A 22,804-nucleotide genomic window follows, 5' to 3' on the forward strand; every position below is an offset into this window, starting at 1 on the left:
TTACAAATACGATTTCTGTTTGCTAGGCTGTCTCCTTTGCAATTCCCAGAAGCAAGCTGTTGATCCTACACAGCATAAACCCACCTCACCAGCTATTTTACTCTGCAAAAATCAGGGGCATACACACACACACACACACACAAACACACACACACACACAATCACACACACATACAGCTTCACATGGCTTCATCTTATTTCTGCGTCAGAAAGATTTCTCATGAAACCATTCAGCAAATAGCACAGAGGCTTTTTACTACACCTATTTTTGAGCAGGGGGGCCACAGATCTCCATTCAGACTCATACATCAGGGCACAAACTCCAAAGCCTTTTGATGTAAAATTCTATACTTCAGCACGACAAGAAAGCAGCTCATGAGAAACTCTACCATGACTGGCTAGTGAGTCAGGCAAAGGAGAAGACTAAACTGCACTGTGGAATGATTTCCTCTTCAAGTTGCCAACTTTGTATTATCTTCTAAGAACGTGATTCATTTGAGAATTTTACTCATTTCCTGTTAATAGAAGGATATGGACCTTTCCGATTCGACATTACTTCAAAAATCGATATGATTCCACCTACAAATCACCATCATCTCGTCAATGAAGAAATTCAGCCATGGAGTTGGTTGGGTGCTCTTTTTCACTGAACTGATTGGCATTCTTTCAAAATTCATCAACTGAGTCATTCAAAATGGATACTCTGAGGATAGACATGAAGCAAATTCAACAAAAAGAGTCAAGATATATGATTATATGTGTGTGGATATGCATATCCATATATATGCCTATCTATATACGTGCAACATGTGTGTACATGCATACATTTATGTACATATATATCTCTCTATATACATGTCTACACATAGATATCTATATATCTGTATCTATATCTCTATCTCTACCTATCTATTTATCTATCTATATTACACAGCCTAGGAGAAAGAGAACTACATTTGAAGTAAAGACGTGGGTCTGCATCTCAGTTCTAGCACTTAATACCTGTATGACCTATAATAGCAAGTCACTTAACGTAATCTCTCTGGGCCTCAGTTTCCTCATTTGTAAAATTAGGAAGTTAGACTAGATGTCCCATAAGGTATCTTCTACTCTAAATCTTTGGTCCTATTACTGTAATTAAATTTACATTTCTTTTCTTTTTTTTGGGGGAGAACAATTGGGGTTAAGTGACTTGCCCAGGGTCACACAGCTAGTAAGTGTCAAGTGTTTGACACTTTGAGGCCACATTTGAACTCAGGTCCTCTTGACTTCAGGGCCAGTGCTCTATCCACTGTGCCACCTAGCTGCCACCAAATTTACATTTATTTTCAAAAAATTCAACAAGCACTTCTGTACAGGAAATAGATAAAATCTGTGTGCTGTGAGTTTAGGGAGATCATCTTATCTCCCCCTTCCATCATTTAAAAGCAACATTATTGTTTCAGACTCTTTTGTGTCCCCATTTGGGGTTTTCTTGGCAAAGATACTGGAGTGGTTTGCCATTTCCTTCTCCAGCTCTTTTTAAAGATGAGGAAAGTGAGACAAACAGGGTTAAATGACTTGCCCAGGGTCACACAGCTAGTGTCTGATGTCACATTTGAACTCAGGGAAATGAATCTCCCTGACTCTAGGTCCAGTATGTATCCACTGAATCATCTAGCTGCCCCTGAAAGGAACCTTAGAGGACAAAGAAATGGAGCTTGTAAGGTTGTACCAATTCTATCTCCAAGGGAGGCCTGCACTGCCCTGTCTAAACATTCTGATTGTTGTTGTTGTTTGTCCTTCGGTCATGAAGAGGACCATGGCGTCAGGGAGGTGGTGCCATGACATGCAAGTGAATTGTATTTAAGTGAGGCAGCGCTGTGCAAAGTCACCAGCCTCACTTTCTCTTCCAGAGCCATCTGGATCCAGTGGCCAAATATAAATCAGGATGACTAGAGATGGCCTTGGATGAGTATGTATATGAGCTTTGTACCTAGGCAATGATTACATAGCTTATTAGATGAATAAACTAGTAACAAGAGACATCCTTCTTTACCTAGAAATAATGGTGATCTAACAACATTAACTACAGAAAGACCCTACCCAGAATGGACCAGGGTTACTACAAAGTTAAGAGGCTTTTCATTCCTTCCCACGCCCCAAATCACTGGACACTCTGCCTCTATTACTCAACCTCCCAAATCAGGAAAGTGTCTGAGCAGCCTTACCTGATAGGCTCCTTTTGCTGCCTGCTCTAAGGCTGTATAAAACTCTATACAGTATATGTGACTCTCTCTCCTACTCCTGGAAGTTGCAAGCCACCTGGCAGCTAACTTCAGCTGATGCAAATTAAACTATTTATCTTCTAGCCTTGCCTCTTGATTTATTGACCTCCAGTCAAATGGACCTGTGTGTGAGAGATTATTAACAGGAGGGTCTTGGGATCTCTATATATCAGGCATTGTGCTAGGTACTAAAAAAGCCTCTACAAGGAGTGTACATACATTCTACTGGACAGGATCAACTCATGCAAAGATAAGCAAATGTGAAATATATACAAAGAAGAGAGTATATTCTAAGTGGATAGATCTATGTTAGGTGTGTGAGTAGATACAAAAGATTATAAAACATAGTCTCTGACCACGTGGAGCTAAAAGTCTAGTGGAGAGACGAGACTAACTTAGCTGAAAATGTTAATATGAGGCAGTATCTGCCTAATAATGCTAACAATTTGTTGTTCAGTCCCATCTGACTCTTCATGACCCAATCTGGGGTTTTCTTGGCAAAGATATTGTAGTGGTTTGCTATATCTTTCTCTAGTTCATTTTACAGATGAGGAAACTGACTTGCCCAGTCACACAGCTAGTAAGTGTCTGAGGCCAAATTTGTACTCGGGAAGAAGAGTCTTCCTGACTGCCGGCCTGGCACTCGATCTACTGTACCACCTAGCTGCCCAATACTGATAATAGCTAGCATCTATATTGTGCTTTAAGATCTGCAAAGCTCTTTACAAATATTACCTGATTTGATCCTCAGAGGTCCAACATCACCCTCCTACTCAATAAACTCCAGTGGTTCCTTATAGCCTCGTTTGGCATTCAAAACCCCTGATAACCTACTCCCACCCTACCTTTTCAGTCTTCTTACCCCTTCCTCCACCTATTAGCTCCAGGCACTAGCTGTCCCTCATGCTTGGAATGTTCTCCCTCCTCAGCTCTACCTACAGACTTCCCAGGCTTTCTTCAAGTCCTAAATAAAAGCCCATCTTCTAAAGGAAGTCTTTCCCAGCCCCTCTTAATTCTAGTGCCTCCATCTTAATTATTTCCTATTTTCCTATATATTAGTGGTCTGTACTTTTCTGTTTGCTTGTTGTCTCCCCCATTAAATTATTAGTTCCTTGAGAGCTGAGGCTGTTTTTTGCCTCTTTTTGTATACCCAGTGCTTAGGAGCATGATTGATATCTAGTAGGAGCTTAATAAATATTGATTGATTGATTGATTGCTCTGGATCATAATGAGTTAGATAGATACAAATCCGTATCCTCTGCCCCAAACCCTGTGCTCTTTCCATAATGATTAAATCATTGCTCCACCAAAGCACTGAAGCATCTAAAGAGAAAGGCTTGGAGTAGGATGTGAGACGTTAAAGAATGCTTTTGTAATGGAAGAGAAGGACTTTTGAGTTTGAAAGACTAAATGGATTCCAGGCTTGGAGTTAAGCTTAAGAGAAAACTGAGTTGGGAGACTGATGATCAGATAAAAGGGGCAAGCCTTTTTGCCTGGGTCTGAGGGAGACTCATGACTCATGAGAGACTCAGATCACTTTCTTCAAAATTACATAATTTTGAAAGGAAATGCACTTTAGGTACTTCTCGAGTCTTTAAAAAAAAAATATATATATATATATATATATATATCTTCCAAAGACGTGTGAACTGCCCCTAAACCAGCAGGAAGAATTCTGAAATTAATTATTCAAAGAACTCTAAATTAAGATCTATGCATACAAATGCCAGGCCCTGGTTCTGAGTTTGGGGCCACCCAAAATTAAGGGAGGGGCCCAAAGTTCTTTGAAAGCCCCAGCCCTTAAAGTTTACCATGTGCACTCAATTGGGCTAGGGCTATAGACTTCATGCCATCTCTCCTATGCCCCCCAAATGATGCTGAAACTCCTATTGGCTCCAATGGGAGCTGGTGGACTTTGGAGGGCACAGCACTGGGGCTGATGGAGGCCAAGCCAGGCAAGCTTTTGTAATAAGAATTATTATTCCCAGCCTCCTCCTTCTGCACATGAAGCCATGAATATGTGTGCCATCCTGGGAGGACGTGGAAACGCACGCACAGTGCAACACATGGGCACCAGATGACTCGGGAACATGGATGCCTTTGCTTGTTTTAGCTTCTTTTTCAGAATTCCAGTAAGGGCAAGCATATGATGAGTTCAAACCATTTACCACATTTCCTAGAGCTTTGAGAGAACACGCACTCAGCTGCTAACCACAGTGCAATGTGGGGTTAAATTAGTATCTGTAAAGGGCTTTGCCAGCTAGAACACCTGAGATAGAAAGACAGCAGAATGGATTATACCCAGTAGCACAAAATACCTCCTGACTTGTGGATGGTCACACAATTACTTGGTAATGAAGCTAGCTGCCTCCAAATGTTTAATCATGCTTCATCCCATTATTCATTCCACCTCACTCCTTTCCACCTCCAGTTCTGGAACAGTAATCAAATTAACACTTCCTTTCTTCAACCACCGTAAGACTCCACATATCATCCTGGGGCAATTTCCCAGGCCAAAACACCTTTCCCTAAGCCACCACTAGATGTATTGTTTACCCTCATTATAATATGCCTTCTCTGAAGTCTGGGGCTTTCTCTTCTGTGTTTGTAAGCCCAGTGCTTAGCTGAGTACCAGGCACTTACTAAGTACTTCCTTCATTTGGCTCTGGCCACCAAATTAGTTCTGAATCTACCTAACTCTTCCGTAATATAGCCGACATTTCCACCATCTTTTCCATGAGGATAATATGAGAGACTTAGTAAGATTCTTTCTTGAAATCTAAGTAAGGGGCAGGTAAGTGGCTCAGTTTCCTCATCTATAAAATGAGCTGGAGAAGGAAATGGCAAACTACTGTATTATCCTTGCCAAGAAAACCCTAAAACGGGTCACAAAGAGTTGGACACAATTAAAGTAGTGAACAAGTAAGCTATATAGATACATAATATTATAATAATAAACATAATATATCATGTAATATACATCATATTTACGAGTAAATATTAACATGTAAGAATACATTACATGATATAGTATATAGTACATAGTACATAGAAGGGAAGAAATAAGCATTTATTGTTTATTATATGCTAGGCACTGTGTTAGATGCTTTACAAATATTGGCTCATTTACTTCTCACAACGATCCTGGGAATTAGGTGCTATTATTATCCCTATTTTACAGATGAGGAAACTGATACAGGTAGAAGTTAAGTGACTTGCCTAGGGTCACACAGAGCATATGTGTCTGAGGCTTGTTTTGAACCCAGGTCTTCCTGACTTCAGGCCCAGCATTCCATCCACTGCACCACAGGGAGTTCGGCAGCCATCCTTTCAGTAACACATTGTAGACTATTTCTAGGGTTATAAGCATAGCTCAATAGCCTATAGTTTACACACTCTATTATTTTCATTTTCCCCATTCTCCACAATCATCAATGACAGTGATTCACACTCACATCCACTGATTCTTTCATTACTCTGACATATGGTTTTTCTGGGCCTATGGATTTGAACTCCTACAGAGGACCTAAATAATCTCATCTATGGGTTTCAACTCACTGTTAGCCATTTTTGTTCTGTCCTTTCCAGCTGAAAGATCAGTTCATCCACTCACAGCAATGTTCCAATCCCTTTTTTTTTTTACCTCTTTTCTTCAATGTGTAAGAAATAGTCCTTCTTGGCTTTAGTATTCATTGCCAGTCTCCGTTCATTTTGAACTTTAGCACTCCGACCCTATTTTTAGAGGACCTTGCCAAGATCTTCTCTTCATCTCCTATTGCTTGCCCTTGCATCTGTGTTCTGAACATATTTCTTACAACTCTCAGTTGGGTTTTGCATCCATATCAGTTGCTTAAGGAAGTTTACTTTTTGCTTCCTCCCTGGAATTGTTTATGTTGGTCCTTTTCAGTGTCATTCTTGAAACCTCACTGTCCCTCTTAGACTGATTATCCTTTCTAAAATATTAGGCCATGAAAAAAAATTTAAAAAAATAAAAAATAAAATAAAATAAAATATTAGGCCATGGAATCCAATGAATCTTTGCTTTATTCCTTAGATGAACAAAAGACTTGGTCAGAAATTGCTTTTTCTAAATCTAGATGGCACTATTCCTGGTTTCCCTCTCCTCTCTACCATGAATTCCAACATGTAGTACTCACTTCTCATAAAGATTTTGATTGTTTCTCTTTCAAAAATCAGTTTCTCCTCGATAGAATCAGAACCAGAATAATAATTCCCATGGTTGGAAAGATGAAATTATGAATAAGACAAGATAGGAATATATTAGCTGCCCCTAAGTACTGAGTGGGGGGGGGGGAGAGAGAGAGAGAGAGAGAGAGAGAGAGAGAGAGAGAGAGAGAGAGAGAGAGAGAGAGAGAGAGAGAGAGGAGAAGCCGGCAGATGTGTAGATAATTAAATCCTTCATCACCGTTATCTCGTGCCACCTTGCCAGGTTCGTGATCTGTTTCCCCAAGTTTCTCCTCTATTTTCCCCTTCTCTCTGGGTGGTCTGTGGTCTGTTGTATATTCCCATGACAATATTGCTTCAATTTCTCTCTCAGTAGATATTTACACAAATGTTCTCTACCACATTTCTTCTATCTTGCTCCAGGATTTCCTCACATGATTAGACAATACCAAACTTTTGCCTCTTTTATATTTCTTTTCTTCTTTTTGAATGCTGGACCCTTCCAGAGACATCTTCATCCCATCCAGTCTTTGTGATGCCTATGAGGTCAAATGTGCCTCTCTGGGTTAGGATTTCAAGTTCACCTAAATTGTTACCCTGTGTTTGGTGTATATCTGTATAAAGGTCAGGGCCCACAGATTTTATTGGTGACTCCTTTCTTGGATTCTATTTTCTGAGCATTGCTGGGTCCCTTAACTGACTGCTGTTTTTCTTTATTCTGTCTTGTAGCTGCTGCTCACTGTGACACTTAGCTTAATAGATAGATACTAGAAGGCAGATTTTTTTTTCTCTATTACCTCGCTTTTCAGTTTAAAGTCATCTTGGTCAGGTTCGCAAGCTTAAATCTTATATCTATAGACGTGGATATACATATGTACATACATATGTACACACATATATACATATTCACATGCATATGTGTATAAGGAATGTTCATATATATGTATATAAGCATGTATACAAATATATGTGTATATATGTATAAACACACGTTCATATATGTGTGTGTATATATGAAATATAACCAAGAAGGACTAAATTTTGCATATCTGTTATATATGGTAACTTTGATGTGTGTATGTGTGTGTGTGTGTGTGTGTGTGTGTCAATTTTTTATTTGGTTTAGTTGTATCCGACTCTTCATGACCCCATTTGGAGTGTTCTTGGCAGAGATACTAGAGTGGTTCACCATTTCCTCCTTCCTAGCACATTTTACAGATGAGGGGGCAGCTAGGTGGTGAAGTGGATAGAGTACCTGCCCTGGAGTCAGGAGGACCTGAGTTCAAATCTGGACTTAGACACTTGATATTTACTAGCTGTGTGACCTTGCCTACAAAAAGGAAAAAAAATCATCTTGTCATTTTATAGATGAGGAAGCTGAGACAAACAGGGTAAAGGGACTTGCCCAAGGTCACACAGCTAGTAAGTGTCTGAGGCCAGATTTGAATTCAGGAAGAAGAATCTTCCTGACGTCAGATCTGGCACTATCCACTGTACCACCTAGCTACTCCTATATCTGTGTGTGTGTGTGTGTGTGTGTGTGTGTATACACATCTACATATACTTATATGTATACATGTATGTATAGTTTATGTATATATGTGTGTATGTATGTATGTATGTTGTGTGTGTGTGTATGTATGCAAAACAGTCTTTCCTGGGTATATTCCATACCTAGCCAAAAGTCCATTATTCCCAAATTTAAACCGTGGACCAGAAATCCAAAAATCTTTTTTTCAGACACCATCATCTTAACCAACTGGTGGCTTCTGAAATCTGCCTTTCTCTTCTGAAGCCGCTGCCTTCACTTGGCAGCAATTCCCTTCCTTCCATGAAGCCTCCCTCAATTAAAGCTATGTCACTACAATCACACGCTCTTCACAATACCATTTCCTCAGCATGCAAATTTAAATTTCTGTTACTGCAGGAGAAATGATTGTACTTTTGATCTTAATCTTCTTAGAATCTGTATAGTGATTTTAATTCAAAGCACACAATTTTGCATTAGAGCATAGATAGTCATGTATTGTGCTCTGATTGATTCATTTTCTCCAACGAGATCGTAAACTACTCCAATCCTGGCAGCTTAGTGAGTGGGGTGGAAGATGTGCTGGGCTTCAAGGACTGAATTTCCATCCCAGGTCAAGAAGTTAATTAGCCAGAAGGCATGAGCAAGTCACTTAGCATCGTTGAGCCTCGGTTTCCCTATCTGGCAACTGAGAATAAAAGCATTTGCACTAATAGTCTACCTCATCCTCTTATAGTTTTGAGGAAAGTGCTTTAACGAAACTTGAAATGCTAAAGAATTGCGAGCTCATTCCCAATAGCACGGGTTCCATCTCTGGGGTGGATTCAATAAATACTTGTTGAGGGAATGATTGAATTTCTGTATTTGTGTTTTTATGTCTATTCACACACACTTGCCCTGTCTCTCCTTTTCCTCCCCATTAGACTTTTGTCCTTAAAGGACTAGGGGCTCTCCTTGCTTCCTTTTTATCTCCCAGTAGAACCAAAATGCAGAGTTTTACATACAATGCATGGGTACCAAATAAGCATTTCAGACAATATTCCTTCTTTCTGATTAGGGGGACCAACAATTGGTCTCCTAGTCTGTAATCGGGGATTTGTCCAGAAGGGTTTACAACCTCCTCAAACTCTACTTTGTAGAAGAAAGCTCTACAGGATCCCCTTTGTAGAATCAAACCAAGTACATTCTTCATCTCCCATCTTACCCTGAAAACCTCTAATCCCACTCTGATACAGGGCTGTTTTCTTAGCTCCTCTCTCTTTCTGACTTCCTGGTTCTAAATCCATAAGTAAGAAAACTAAAGATTTTGGTTTGAGCCTGGACACAGACCTGACTTCGGGGTTGGGAAGAGCTGGGGCCAGATAAAAAAAATCCAAATAAGAGTTTACCCAGGGATTGTTTTGTAGCATTATGGGCTGTGAAGTCAAGAAGGAAACCAATTCAGAACCTTCCCTTGTTGTAAATGAGCCTTAGTGTAGGAAGGTGGACAGGCCAGAGTAGGTGACCAATCCATCAACTTAAAAATGAACTCGCATTTATTAAGTGCTTACTATTTGCCAGTCACTGCACTAAGCTCTGGGGGTACAAAGAAAGACAAAAGCAGCCCCTGCCCTCAAAGAGTGTATATTCTAATGAGAGACTCAGCATGCAAAAAATATTAAGATGATAAATTTGGAGGGAATTATGCCAGAGGGAAGGCACTACTAAGTATGAAGTATTAAGGGGGAACAGTAAAGGTTTCTTGCAAAAGGTAGGATTTTAATTGAAACTTGAAGGAAGCCAGGGAAATCAAGAAGCAGTGATGAGGAGGGAGAGAATTCCAGGCATGTGGGGCAGCCTGTGAAAATACACAGGGTCAGGAGATCAAGTATCTTGCATCAGGCCTACGTCACTAGATTATTGCATGCATGGAGGGAGCAAAGTGTAAGAAAACTGAAAGGGTCAGGTTAATTAATCATGGCAACCCTGGGCATAGGGAGCCTAATCTCGCCAAGCACATCCTGAGAACCCTCAGCAGGTGAATTTATCCTGCGCTCAAGAAAAGCAGCAGCAGGGGGCAGGTGGACAGGATTGCATTACACACTAAAATAATGGGGAAATGTGGAGCCAAATTAGCAGGTAAAAGACTCTGTTTTGAAGAGTGCACCTGTTAACCATTATTTGTTTGTTTAAAGTACAGCTCTCAATCAGGTTTTGTCTCTTCTTTCATTTTAATGCACATGTGTGCCTTGAGAAACAGTGTGGCAGGGAAACAGCTGGCAGTGTGGCCAGCCTTGCGTCAAGGAGAGGCCTGGGTTCAAGTTCTGCCTGAAAAATACTGGCTGTGTGAGTCCAGGAAAGCTCTTAAATTAATTGTGCTTTGCCAAAGGTGTCAGACACAAGGCACTCTCATTCTGACTGGAAACACTCCCAAGTGTAGTCCCAACTGGATTAAAAAATGTAATTGGGAAATATTTAACAAAATAAATAAAAATACAATAGAACATAGAAAATGTTAGCATGTAGTTTTTTAACTTAACAGGCAGGTAGCAGGGATCCTTACGTAGTGACCTCCTTTTCTGTATGAACTTGAGGTGCTGCTTTTGCCAACTCTCTAAAACTTTTAAGTCTTAGGTAACTGACCAGCCATAAGCCCATTGGGGAGTTAAGTGGTATCTACCTCAAGCATGTGAAGACTTTCCCAAGTGGAATGGGTGGATGAGAACATTTGTTCCAACAGCCATGAAAGTGGCTGAATCAGGCACCATGGAGAGCTTAGAGCTTGGTCAGACATCAAAGACTCCAAGGTCATCCAATACCTCCTGGGCCATCACCAGCCATGTTGACTTTTGTCTTGCCACTAGACTTTGATGACTCTAGAATGGAGAGTGAGGACAAAGACTTTTTGTGCAACTCTGTCTCACTTGATCCAATTCATGTGTGAGTCAAGACATTGCCTGTGATGTCATTGGTCCTCTTCTAAAATGAAGGATGAGCAACAAGACTTTAAGTTATAGAAGGGGTGCTGATCTGCCTCAGTAGAAGGAATTAGCTCGCTTGGAGTTTCCTGTACCAATTAAATCCTAGGTTCAGATTCCTAACCCTTCCTTCCTCCAGCCCTTATGGTCCCTGAGCCTGTACTCTGGAAACAGTAAGCATTTGATAAATGTTTTTTAATTTATTTAGAAGGTTAGCTCCATGAGGCCAGGGACTGTTATCTCTAGGACTTGGCAAAATAACTGGCACATAAAATAGGCTTCTAATAAATGCTTGTTTGTTTGATTGGCTGAGCTCCCTTCTTTTCTCCATGTGATTCTTCAACAAAGGCTCTGAAAGATGAATGTAGGAAGAGTAAGTAGCTGCCTCCAGAGGTAGATGTGAAGGACCCTGAAGTACTGCCCCATCGCCTTTCATCCTGCCCCAGTGATTTACCATGGGTGGTGCTGGAAATTCCTACCTTAAATTCCTTGAAGTCAGGGATCATGTTGTCTTTTATCTTTATCTCTCCAGGGCCTAGTACAGTCCCTTAAGCCTAGTAGGTGTTTAATTAATGGTTTGTGAACTGGATTTCTTAACTGTTCATCTATTTTCAACAACTGCCACACAAAATAACAGGAGATGGAAGGAATAGGGCCCAAGTTGGACAAGTCTTACACAAGTCAAGAGTGTGGAGAACTATGCAGGCTAAGGCAAGATTCTGTGACCTGGTCAGCTGGGGCACTTCAAGAGAGATTATCCGTTGTTTGGTATTAGGATGGGGGATAAGAAGAGAAGCCTAGAAAAGGGACATGAGAAGACAGCTTTAGCCTACTTTACTCTATTTTGCCTTGGGCTAACTCCTGGCATTGGACACTTTCAGCCAGATGATCCCATCACGTTTCTTTAATCACAGTGCTAATACTCTAATACTCTCTGTCCCCTGGCTAAGCATCCTAAAGGATGCTGTATTCTTTGTGTAACTAGTTCCCTATATCCTTTAAAGGGAACATTATCCAGATAATTGAAAGATGAAAAACTGTTCAGTCCTCACCTTCCAGGAGGGTTAATAAGGGGTTTAAGGGTAGCCCCAATTTGCTATAGAATGGATTTGTTACCTAGTCTGAACTACAAAAGTACAGAGTATAGGGTTCAGCCCTTTTCCTTGAGCCTGGTAAAAATTTAATAGAAGCTACACTCAAGAGGCCAACGGAGTTTAAATGGGCCTTCCTCAGTGTAAAAGGCAGAACAGAGATGAAGCCTAGTTCACTGGATAATATTTACTCAGAGCCCAGGCTATTTGGAGGCCTTCAAAATGGCTGAAAGAATTTTTTTTCTGCCCATGACATGTGATAGGACCAAAAATGGAACTGAAATGATTCAATTCCTCCTTCTTTCACTTGTGCCTCACTTTTTCTTCCCTTTCGCTTTCCAAACATAACTGCCTGGGGCAGTGGAAAGAGGCCTATACTTGGAGCCAGAGAGCCTAGGCTCTACCATTTACTTCCTGTGTGACCTTGGACAACTCATTTCTCCTCTTTTGGCCTTAGTTTCTTGGGAAAAGATTGGGCAAGATGACCCTCCAGAAAGAAGATGGGGAAAGAGAAAGAAGAAGGCAAAGAATGGTCAGGAACAGTTTTAACCCCCTCCCAAGAAGAGGGATGAACTTAAAGCCTTCACATGGTGCCATTTTGCTATAGCTTGGCTGTATTTAGTTTAGTTAAAAGCTATCTGGCCCCAATGGGCATCTTCACTTCCTTAATATGTGACCTTTGGATTTGGGGAAAAATTCAGTGACTAGTGGAATAGGACAAAAGAAAGAGAGGTTCTCTTTCTAGGGCAGACTATAGACATCATTTGCATGTCTCTCCCTCCATTTCCAGGAGGTGTCCAGGACCAGCTGGAGACACTCTTTGGTCAGAGTGACACACTCCAGAATGCCTTAAGGGTTCTTCTGTTATACACGTCTTGGGCTGAAAAAAAATGCTAATGAATTCAAGAGAAAAGGCATGTTCTGCGTAACAGCACTAAGTAACCGGGATGTGTATCTTGCTGATTAAATTCAGCTGCCTCTTTCATCCCATCACAGATTTGCACCTGCAATTACCTGTTCACACCTGGGAGAGCACACGTTTTGTAGACTCCATTTTGGGAATGCTCAGCCTACGAGTTTCCTGGAGTAAGTAACCGCCTAAATCTCCAAATCCAGATACCAAGCTGATGATTACTTGTCCTCCTGATGGTTGAAAGTGGGAGGAGGCTGGAGAAGGGAGTAAGCAAAAGAAAGAAAGAAAGGATAAAGTTAGGAAGAGCTGAGTGTGTGCTGTCTCCTGAGGAGCTGAACTCTCTCCATCTTAGAGGGCCCAATCCTCCGGGCTGTTAAGCACGGACTGACCTCCACCCTCACAATCAAGAGCCAGTCTTTCCATGAACAGCTTTACACACAGACTGTGTAATTTTCTACGAAGGCGTCTGGAAATCATTTGCACTGTAAGATTCTCTGCAGTGATAACAAGGTATCCAAAATGAGAACGATTCTGAAATAATCTTCAAAAGGTTCCCAAATGAAATCTACCCCCACCACTTTGCCACAGATTACTTTGGGAGGAAGCAGATGCAAACAAGTCAGTTTATTCGGTTGTGTCTGAAGTGATTTAGCCACCTGTGCCTTAAGACGCCTGTCAGTCTCCACTGGATTAGCGTAGTTATCTGATACTGGGCTGAAATTCAGCATAAGCTTGAAGTCAAATATCTCCGGAGCTAGCAGGCTAGGAGAGAATGAACCAGACCTTTGATAGGACCAAGGAAGGATCTGGGGCTCCCTCCATGGTGCCCACCTTTGGCACAGATCTCAGAACTGTTTTCAGAGTCAGAGCTTCCAGTTATATAAAGCGATATGAAACAAGAATGGGCTAAACTCTTACTACACGCAAGGCATAATCCTGTTATTTCAAGTCCTACATTAGGAAGGCCTTCAAAACTTTAAAGATTTAAACATTTCAAGAATTAAAATTTGCTTCTCTTTTCTCTTACGCATTTCACTTCAGACTCAGTCCTTCTCTGAAGCAACAGGATGACAGCCAAGATTGTGGGGATGGGGGTCAGGTGATTCAAGGCAAAAGACATCAAAACTTCTATAGTGACTGCAAACGACTTCCAAAAGACTCTAGTCTTTACATTAAGGTTTCCATTGAATTTATATGAATACTTTGTAAATTCATGGAATTTACAAAAAGCACCCTTGTTATTCCCTCAAAGCAATCCCAGCTCTCTATTTTAGTAGAGAGTGATTCAGTAAGACATCTTCCTGAGTTCAAATCTAGCCTCCGACACTAGCTGGGTGACCCTGGGCAAGTCACTTAACCCTATTTGCCTCAGTTTCCTCAACTGTAAAATGAACTGGAGAAGGAAATGGCAGACCACTCCAGTATCTCTGCCAAGAAAACCCCAAATGGAGCCAAGAAAAGTTGGACGTGACTAAAAAAACTGAACGACAGCAACAGCAACCTGTAGACTTTGGTATTCAATAATTGCTGAATTTGGAATCAGAGGACCTGCGTTCAAATCCCATCTCTGGTATATACTACCAATGTCATTTCAATTCTCCAGGTCTCAATTTCTTCATCTATCACGAGGGGGAAGTTGAATGAGTGGCCCCTAAGGTCCCTTCCCACTTTAAATCCATGATCCTTCCAATTCCTTGAGGGAGCAGAGGATGCCAGGGTTAACACTGGGGTTCATGGTATTTTCCTGAGTTTCACACAGCTGAAGGATCAAGGGATGCCAGAATGCCCTAAGAACTTCAAGATCGTATGAAGAACTCTATTTTAGAGTGCATTCCTCATGGCAGGAAGCCTTTGGGGTGAACTAAGGCAAGATACCTGGAATTATTCCACGTAAGACTGGGCACATCTATCGAAAATATTTCTCTAGAGCACATTTGTGCTGTGTCAGTTTTTCACTTGGAGCAATTTCGTCCCTACTTTTCCTATTTACTCCAAAGCATGCTGAAAGAGACTAAATTCACAGTAGCAGATGGCACCTCCTCAGAAACACAGTTAAGCAGACCTGTAGAGCACCGAGGAACAGACTTGAGAAGGAATGGCAGAGCAGTCTGTAATCCATTTTTAAAGGGACCGTAGATACAACCAGAATCCTTCAAGCCAGGATGCCTTACTGTGTAACATGAAGGAGTCAAAGGCTCATTTCCCCGTGGAGGCAGGAGTTTTCTTGGTTCTCTGGATGGAGATCACACTGACCAGCCATGTCATAAAAGGGACTCTGTAGTGTAGTGGCATGCGTTATACAGAGATGTGGGTTCTAAACCTTCCTCTGACTCTAACTTACCATTTAATGAGTGAACCCCTTCTTTGGGTCTTTATTCCCTTCTGTGTAAAATGAGTTAGACTGGAAAATGCTATCCACATATGATGAAAGAATTATGGAGTTTGAATGCAGATCGAAGCATTCTATTTGCTATTTTTTTCTTCTGTTTTGTTTTATTTCCTCTTCCTGGTGGTTCTTCCTATTGGCTCTAATTCTTACTTACAACATCACTAATGTGAAAATATGTTTAATAGGATTATACCTATAGTCTATATCAGATTGCACACCATCTTGGGGAGGGTGGTGGAGAAAAATTTAAAACTCAAAAGCTTATGGAAGTGATGGTTGATAATTCAAAATAAATTAATTAATTAAAAATAAAATGAATTAGACTAAATAATTTTCAAGACCTCTTCCAGTTCTATTGTTTTATTCTATGATCATGCCATTGGGCAGCTAGATGGTGTGGTGGATAGAGTGCCAGACATGGAGTTAGAAAGATTCATCTTCCTGAGTTCAAATGTGACCTCAGATGCTTACTAGCTTGGTGACCCTGGGCAAGTCATTTCACTCTGCCTCAGTTTCCTCATCTGTAAAATAAGCTGCAGAAGCAAATGGTAAACCGCTCCAGTGTCTTTGCCAAGAAAACCCCAAATTGGGTCGCAAAGAGTTGGACACAACTGAATGACAACAACATGATCAGAGTTTGAAGCCCTTAGAGGTCATAGTACCTGTCTTCCTCCATTTTACAGATGAGAATACTGAGACTAAGAGGGGAAATGATGTGTTGAAGATCACATTGGTAGTAGTACATGGAAGAGCTAGGATTTGGTCTAGGTCTCAGATTCCAAAATCAGCACAATTAATGCTGCACTGCCTCATAAATATATGCCAATGATCTCAGAGATAATGGGATGAGGGAATCAGTGCAGATCTTTCCCCATTAAGGCTGGTGAGTCACAAATGCTATCTTTACATATCAAAGTCAGCATTGTTATCACAGCAACATAAAGAATTACAAGGAGTTCTCAACTCTCATGAGTGCCTCACATATGGTGGCAGTCCCACTCTGGTAGTCATCCAGACTTCAGTTCCCTCCTAGATGCTACTGCTTACAATTGCTGTCTCCAACTCCTTTCCTCTGGCCTGCTGGCTGCAGACCCTTAACCTAAGACAACACCTCCCCACCTCCCTATCTCTCCTGGGTGCCAGTCCAGAGTAGGGAATCTGTGATAATAGGACTGACCTTGGGAGAAGTGAAGAGAGAGGAAGGGTAAGTAAAATCCTTCCTCCTCCTTTCATTAAGTTCCCTCAGGTCTTCTTAAATCACCTCACCCCTACCTAGTTTTAGAGCTTTCCAGAGTTGGCTAAAGGGCTTAGAAAATCAGTGAAATTAAGGAATCTCACTTCAGTCCTTTTAGCACCCAATGATGCATCATTATCACCTGTGTGTACCTTTCTCTTTTTTCCTATGGAGTCTAAGTGGGGAAAAAAAAGAGGTGCAAATAGGAAGGAAATGTTTTATTCTTCTCTGTTTTCAATTGTTGCCAGAAACAAAAAAAACCTTTAGAAAGATCCCAGAGGGACTATCTTTTGACTCAGGGACCAAAGAAGCTGTGAGACAATGTTCTTTTCTAAAGTGGGCCGGGAAAGTAGAAAAATCCCGATTGAAAGTAACAGGTGGTGACAGTGTGAAGAAAGGAAGTGGAATTATCTCTGGAGAATTCAGAAGGAAAGAGAGTAGCTACAGGGAGTTGACATAGATGAAGAAAATGGCTTTACACCAGTAGGAGACTCTAACATTCTTTCTCTCCTACACTCTCCCAACTCTACTCCACCCTATCCTGTACCCTAGCCTGACTCTGGCCATGGAACGCCACTCAACACCTGGCACTGAGAGTTGGACTACTGATACCAAACAAGGGAGAAGAAAGCTCTAATGTTATTTTCAGCGTTGCAGCAAGGGAAGATATTTCTGGCACCACAAATTGGAAATCAATGAGTTTTCCCATTGACATTATTTCACATGGTGGTTAGGTTCTATAATAACTGAGATATATTCATCAGGGATGTGCTAAGTTAAATAGGATTTTATGGGTTGGTCAGAGAAATCACCATATATGCAATTATTGCTTTAGGAAAATATATTTTGAGTTCTGAACAATTTAGTTTAAAATTCATTTTATAAATACAACTCATTTGTAACTTTGGGTCTGCCTACCTGGAAAAGCTTACATTTGTCAAATTAAGGCAGCTAGGTGGCAGGATGGATAGACTGCTGGACTGGGAGTCAGAAAGACCTGAGTGTGAATCCTGCTTCAGACACTTGCTAGTAGTGTGGCCCTGGGTAAGTCATTGAACGTTTCTTTATCTCACTTGCCCCATCTGTAAAATGAGGGGGTTAGAGTCAATGCGAACTCTAGCTCTAAATTTATGTTCCTCTGAAATTGAGGCAGAGAAATGAAGTGACTTGATGGAGCTCAAAGAGAGGCAAGGCTAAAATGTAATCACTTTCAAATGTAATGTCTTTTTTTTTTGAGGCAGTCAGGGTAAAGTGACTTGCCCAGGGTCATACAGATAGTGAGTATCTGAAGCTGAATTTGAACTCAGGTCCTCTTGACTCTAGGGTTGGTGCTCTATCCACTGCATCACCTAGCTGCCCCTTTCAAATGTAATGTCTTAAATCATGTTTCTATTATTTATAAACACAAACTAATTGGTAAGTAAAGTTCTTGCACCAGGTGTCAAGGAAAGGGTCAGTCCTCAGCTACAATGCTCTTTCTCCAGGGTCTCTCACAGCTGAGAAAGAAATCGTCTTTGTGTTTAGTATTCTCATCTCTAGAGCTACTTACTTGATATAATAATGATAATGGTAATATAGCTAGCATTTAAACAGTGATTTAATTTGCAAAAAGCTTTGTTAATATTATCTCATTTGAATCTCACAACAACTCTAAGAGGTTATTCCCATTTACAGATGATGACACTGAGGCAAATGGGTTAAGTGACTTGCCCAGAACAGCTAGTAAATGTCTGAGGTTGAATTTGAACTCAGGTCTTCCTGTCCAACACCCTATCAGCTGTGCCACCTGATAGATTTGGCCCTTATACCCTCTCTCCTAAACTATTTCAATAGGCACCTTTTTATTTCTTTTTATTTCCATATTAGCCATGTTGCAAAAGGAAACACACACACACACACACACACACACACACACACACACACACACACATAGAGGAAAAATAAAGAAAGTTTAAAAAGTATGCTTCAGTCTGCACTCAGAATTCATCAGTTCTTTCTCTGGAGGTGGAAAGCATTTTTCATTATGGGTCTTTTGGAACTGTCTTGCATCATTGTATTGATCAGAGTACCTAAATCTTTCATAGTTGATCATCATTAAAATATTGCTGTTACCGTGTATGATGTCCTGGTTCTGCTCACTTCATATAAATCTTTCCAGGTTTTTCTTAAATCATCTTCCTCGTCATTTCTTCTTCTTCTTCTTTCTTTTTTTTTTTTTAGCTAGGCAATGGGGTTAAGTGACTTGCCCAGGGTCACACAGCTAGTGTTATGTGTCTGAGGCTGGATTTGAACTCAGGTTCTCCTGCATCCAGGGCTGGTGCTCTATCCACCGTGCCACCTAGCTGCCCCCTTCTTTATCATTTCTTAAAGCACACTAGTATTCCATCACAATCATATACCACAATTTGTCTAGCCATTCCCCAGCTGATAGGCATCCCCTCAACTTCCAATTCTTTGCTCTTACAAAAAGAGATACTGTGACTATTTTTGTACAAATAGGCCCTTTTCTCTTTTCTTTGATCTCTTAGGGGTACAGACCTAGTGGTGGTATTGCTAGGTCAAAAGGTGTGCATAATTTTATAACCCTTTGGGCATAGTTCTGGATTTATCTTTAGAATGGTTGGACCAGTTCACAACTTCACCAACAGGACATTATTGTCCCAATTCTTCCACATCTCCTCCAGCATTTGTCATTGTCCTTTTCTGTCATTTTAGCCAATGTGATAGATGTGAGGTGGTATCTCAGAGTTGTTCAAGTTGCACTTCTCTAATCAATAGTGATTTAGAGCATTTTTTCATGTGCCTATTGATAGCTTTGATTTCTTTCTCTAAAAACTGCCTGTTCATATATCCTTTGGCCATTTATCATTTGGGGAATGGTTTGTATTTTTACAAATTTGGCTAAGTTCCCTACATGTTTGAGAAATGAGGCCTTTGTCAGAGAAACTTGTAAATTTTTCCCCAGTTTGCTGTTTTCCTTCTAATTTTGGTTGCATTAGATTTATTTGTGCAGAAACTTTTTAATTGCATGTCATCAAAATTATCCGTTTTACCTACCATGATACTCTCTATCTCTTGTTTCCTCCTGAACTCTTCCCTTATTCATAGAACTGACAGGTACATTTTTCATGCTTTCCTAATTTACTTACAATATCACCCTTTAGGTCTAAATCATTTATGTATTTTGATCTTATCTTGGTATATAGTGTGAGGTGTTGCTCTATGCCTAGTTTCTTCCAAACAGCTTTTCAGTTTCCCAGCAATTTTTGTCAAATGGTGAGTTCTTTGAGCTTATCAAATACTAGATTACTATGGTCATTTACTACTGTATATTATGCACCAGATTTATTCCACTGATCCACCACTCTATTTCTTAGCTACTACCAGATTGTTTTCATTATTAACATTTTGGAATATAGATTGAAAACTAGTACTGCTAGGCCACCTAACTTCATTTTTAAAAGTTTATTCCCTTGATATTCTTGACCTTTTGTTCTTCCAGATGAATTTTGTTATTATTTTACTAGCTCTATAAAATACTCCTTTGGTAATTTGATTAATATGGTACTGAATAGGTAAAAAAAAATTTAGGTAGAATTGTCATTTTATTATATTGGCTCAGCCTTACCCATGAGCAATTAATATTTCTGCAATTGTTTAGATCCATCTTTATGTGAGAAGTGTTTTGTAATTGTGTTCATTTAGTCCCTGGGTTTGTCTTGGCAGGTAGACTATCAAGTATTTTGTTGTCTGTGGTTATTTTAAATTCAATAGACTGCTTATTAATTTCCCTGCCTCAAGTCCAATTCGTTCTCCACTCAGTTGGTAAAGTGATTTTTCCTAAACCCTAAACCACATCACTGCTTCACTCCTCCCCCATTGAATAAACTTCAGGGGCCACCTATTACAGCCACAATCAAATATAAACTCCTCTATTTGACAATGGAAGCCTGACTCCTTCCTCCCTTTCCTGTCTCACAGACTTACTGTCTACCTTTACTTCCATTCATACATTCTACAGTCTAGATACACTGGTTTATTTGCCATTTCTTGCATCCAACACTCCACCTCCCATCTGCCTTTGTGCTGACTGTCCCCCAAGCTTGAAATGCTTTGCCCCCTCAGTCTGCCTCTTCATTGCCCTGGTTTCCTTAAAGACAGCTCAAATTACAACTTCTGCAGGAGGATTTTCATGATTCCTTCTCTCCCAACCAGTGACTTCCCTTCTGAGATTGCCTTCCATTTAAAGTCTAAATACATATATAGTTATTTCCATGTTGTTCTCCTCCTGCCCGCCTCCACCCCCCATGAATATGTGGGCTTTTTGAGCACAGGGACAGTGTTTTTGCCTTTTAGTGTATCACCAGAGCTTAGTACAATGCCTAATACATAGTGAGGACTTACTAAATGTTTTTTGATCAATTAATAAATAACCCACAAAATCTGCCTCTGACCACCTTGCAGGTCCATATTGAAGAGTGGTCTGCTCAGTCTGAATCTTCATTGACCACTGATAACTCTCATTATCCTTAGTCCTTCCTTTTAAAACATTTTGTCCTGGGGTGGATGTTTATGCTTTTTCTGGTCTTCTGGGCAGACAGCCCAGTTTGGTTGAATTTTTGTTCCTTATTACGTCCAGCATTCCAGATTTGCCTTTTGAAATGGGTGCTTTCATAATTTTGAAATGGGTGTTCTTACAAACATGCAAAAAGTTGCAGGCTCTATGGCTGGTAGAACAATAGAATGTTCCTGGGGGTAGCAAAGGGAGCCTGGTTTTCAAATATTGTATATGGTTTTAACGTATCCAAGTGCCCTGTCAGCACAGCATCTTCTCCCTCCCCATCGTACCCATCCCTTGCCTTTTTGCTATTCTGTTTTTCATCATAACATCTCTGTTTTCTATTTGGTGAATATTAGATTTTTAATAATTAGCTGGATCCATGGGTTAGCAATTTAATGTTTCTCCAGTTACTTCATGGGGCTAGGCTGAAGAGTGTGTGTATGTATCTTTTCAGAGAATTGCCAAAAAGACATTGGGAGTTCAAATGATCATCATGTCCAAATTCCAGGATGAGAGGAGACAAAAGAGTAAAAAAAGAAGAGAATAATGGGCATTCCCTGTAGGTTGAGATAATAGACAGTTATGAGCTTTGTGGCATCAATCACAAGTCCAGAGGAGTGTGATGGACAGTGCTAGGTTTGGCCTACTTGGTGCTATTGACAGAGAAGACTTTTGTGGAAGATGATGTTACAAAGTTTGAACCTTTGGAAATTTCTGAAAGTCTTTTCAAGGAAATGGAAAGTCTGTGCTGGCTCAAGTCTGTCAACAATCAGGAATCTAGGGGGCAGCTAGGTGGTATAGTGGATAGAGCACTAGCCCTGAAGTCAGGAGGACCTGAGTTCAAATCCAGCCTCAGACCAAACACTTGATACTTACTAGCTATGTGACCCTGGGCAAGTCACTTAACCCCAATTGTCTAAAAAAAAAGATTTTAAAAATTTTAATTGAAACAATCAGGAATCTAGTAACTGGCAATTCAAATGTATTACTTTATTGTTAATAAACTGGAAGGATGTGATGATGTTACCTTCTATTGTAGATCAATTTTTAAGGGTTCTTATTTGGTTAATAGTTGTCATGGATGGTTGTCTATATGCTGTGTTAAATGCACGTGGCTTAGATTTGGATTATACCAAATTGCATATACTTCTACTGAGCCTAATTTTCCCTAATGCTTAAGTAGCCCAGAATCAAAGAATCAGATTTTCCAGGTAGCTCAAAGTCCATTAGGAGCAGCTAGGTGCCACATTGGGTAGAATGCTGAGCCTGGAGTCAGGAAGATTCATCTTCCTGAGTTCAAATCTGGCCCCAAATACTTACTAGCTTTGTGACCCTGGGTAAGTCACTTAACCCTATTTACCTCAGTTTCCTCATCTGTAAAAATGAAAAGGAAATGGCAACCCACTCTAGTATCTTTGACAAGAAAACCTCAAATGGAATCATGTTTGGGGCATGGTGAATAGGCAATTGTAGACCTAGTGCTGTGATGGCTATGTGATGAAGATGAAGTCTAGGAATCATACTGGCAATCAGCGTATCCTAACGGTGAAGCTGTTGTCTTAGAGTGGAGGTCAGAACTTGTTTTCCAGGTTTGAGGCTTGGCTCTATGGTGCATACCTGATATTCTCAAAGCTGGAGCTCTGAATCAGCAGCTATAGTGATGCTGCAACTGTATTCCT

Source organism: Phascolarctos cinereus, unplaced genomic scaffold (assembly GCF_003287225.1).
Source record: "Phascolarctos cinereus isolate Bilbo 61053 unplaced genomic scaffold, phaCin_HiC Scaffold_4;HRSCAF=312, whole genome shotgun sequence".
Classification (NCBI taxonomy): Eukaryota; Metazoa; Chordata; class Mammalia; order Diprotodontia; family Phascolarctidae; genus Phascolarctos; species Phascolarctos cinereus.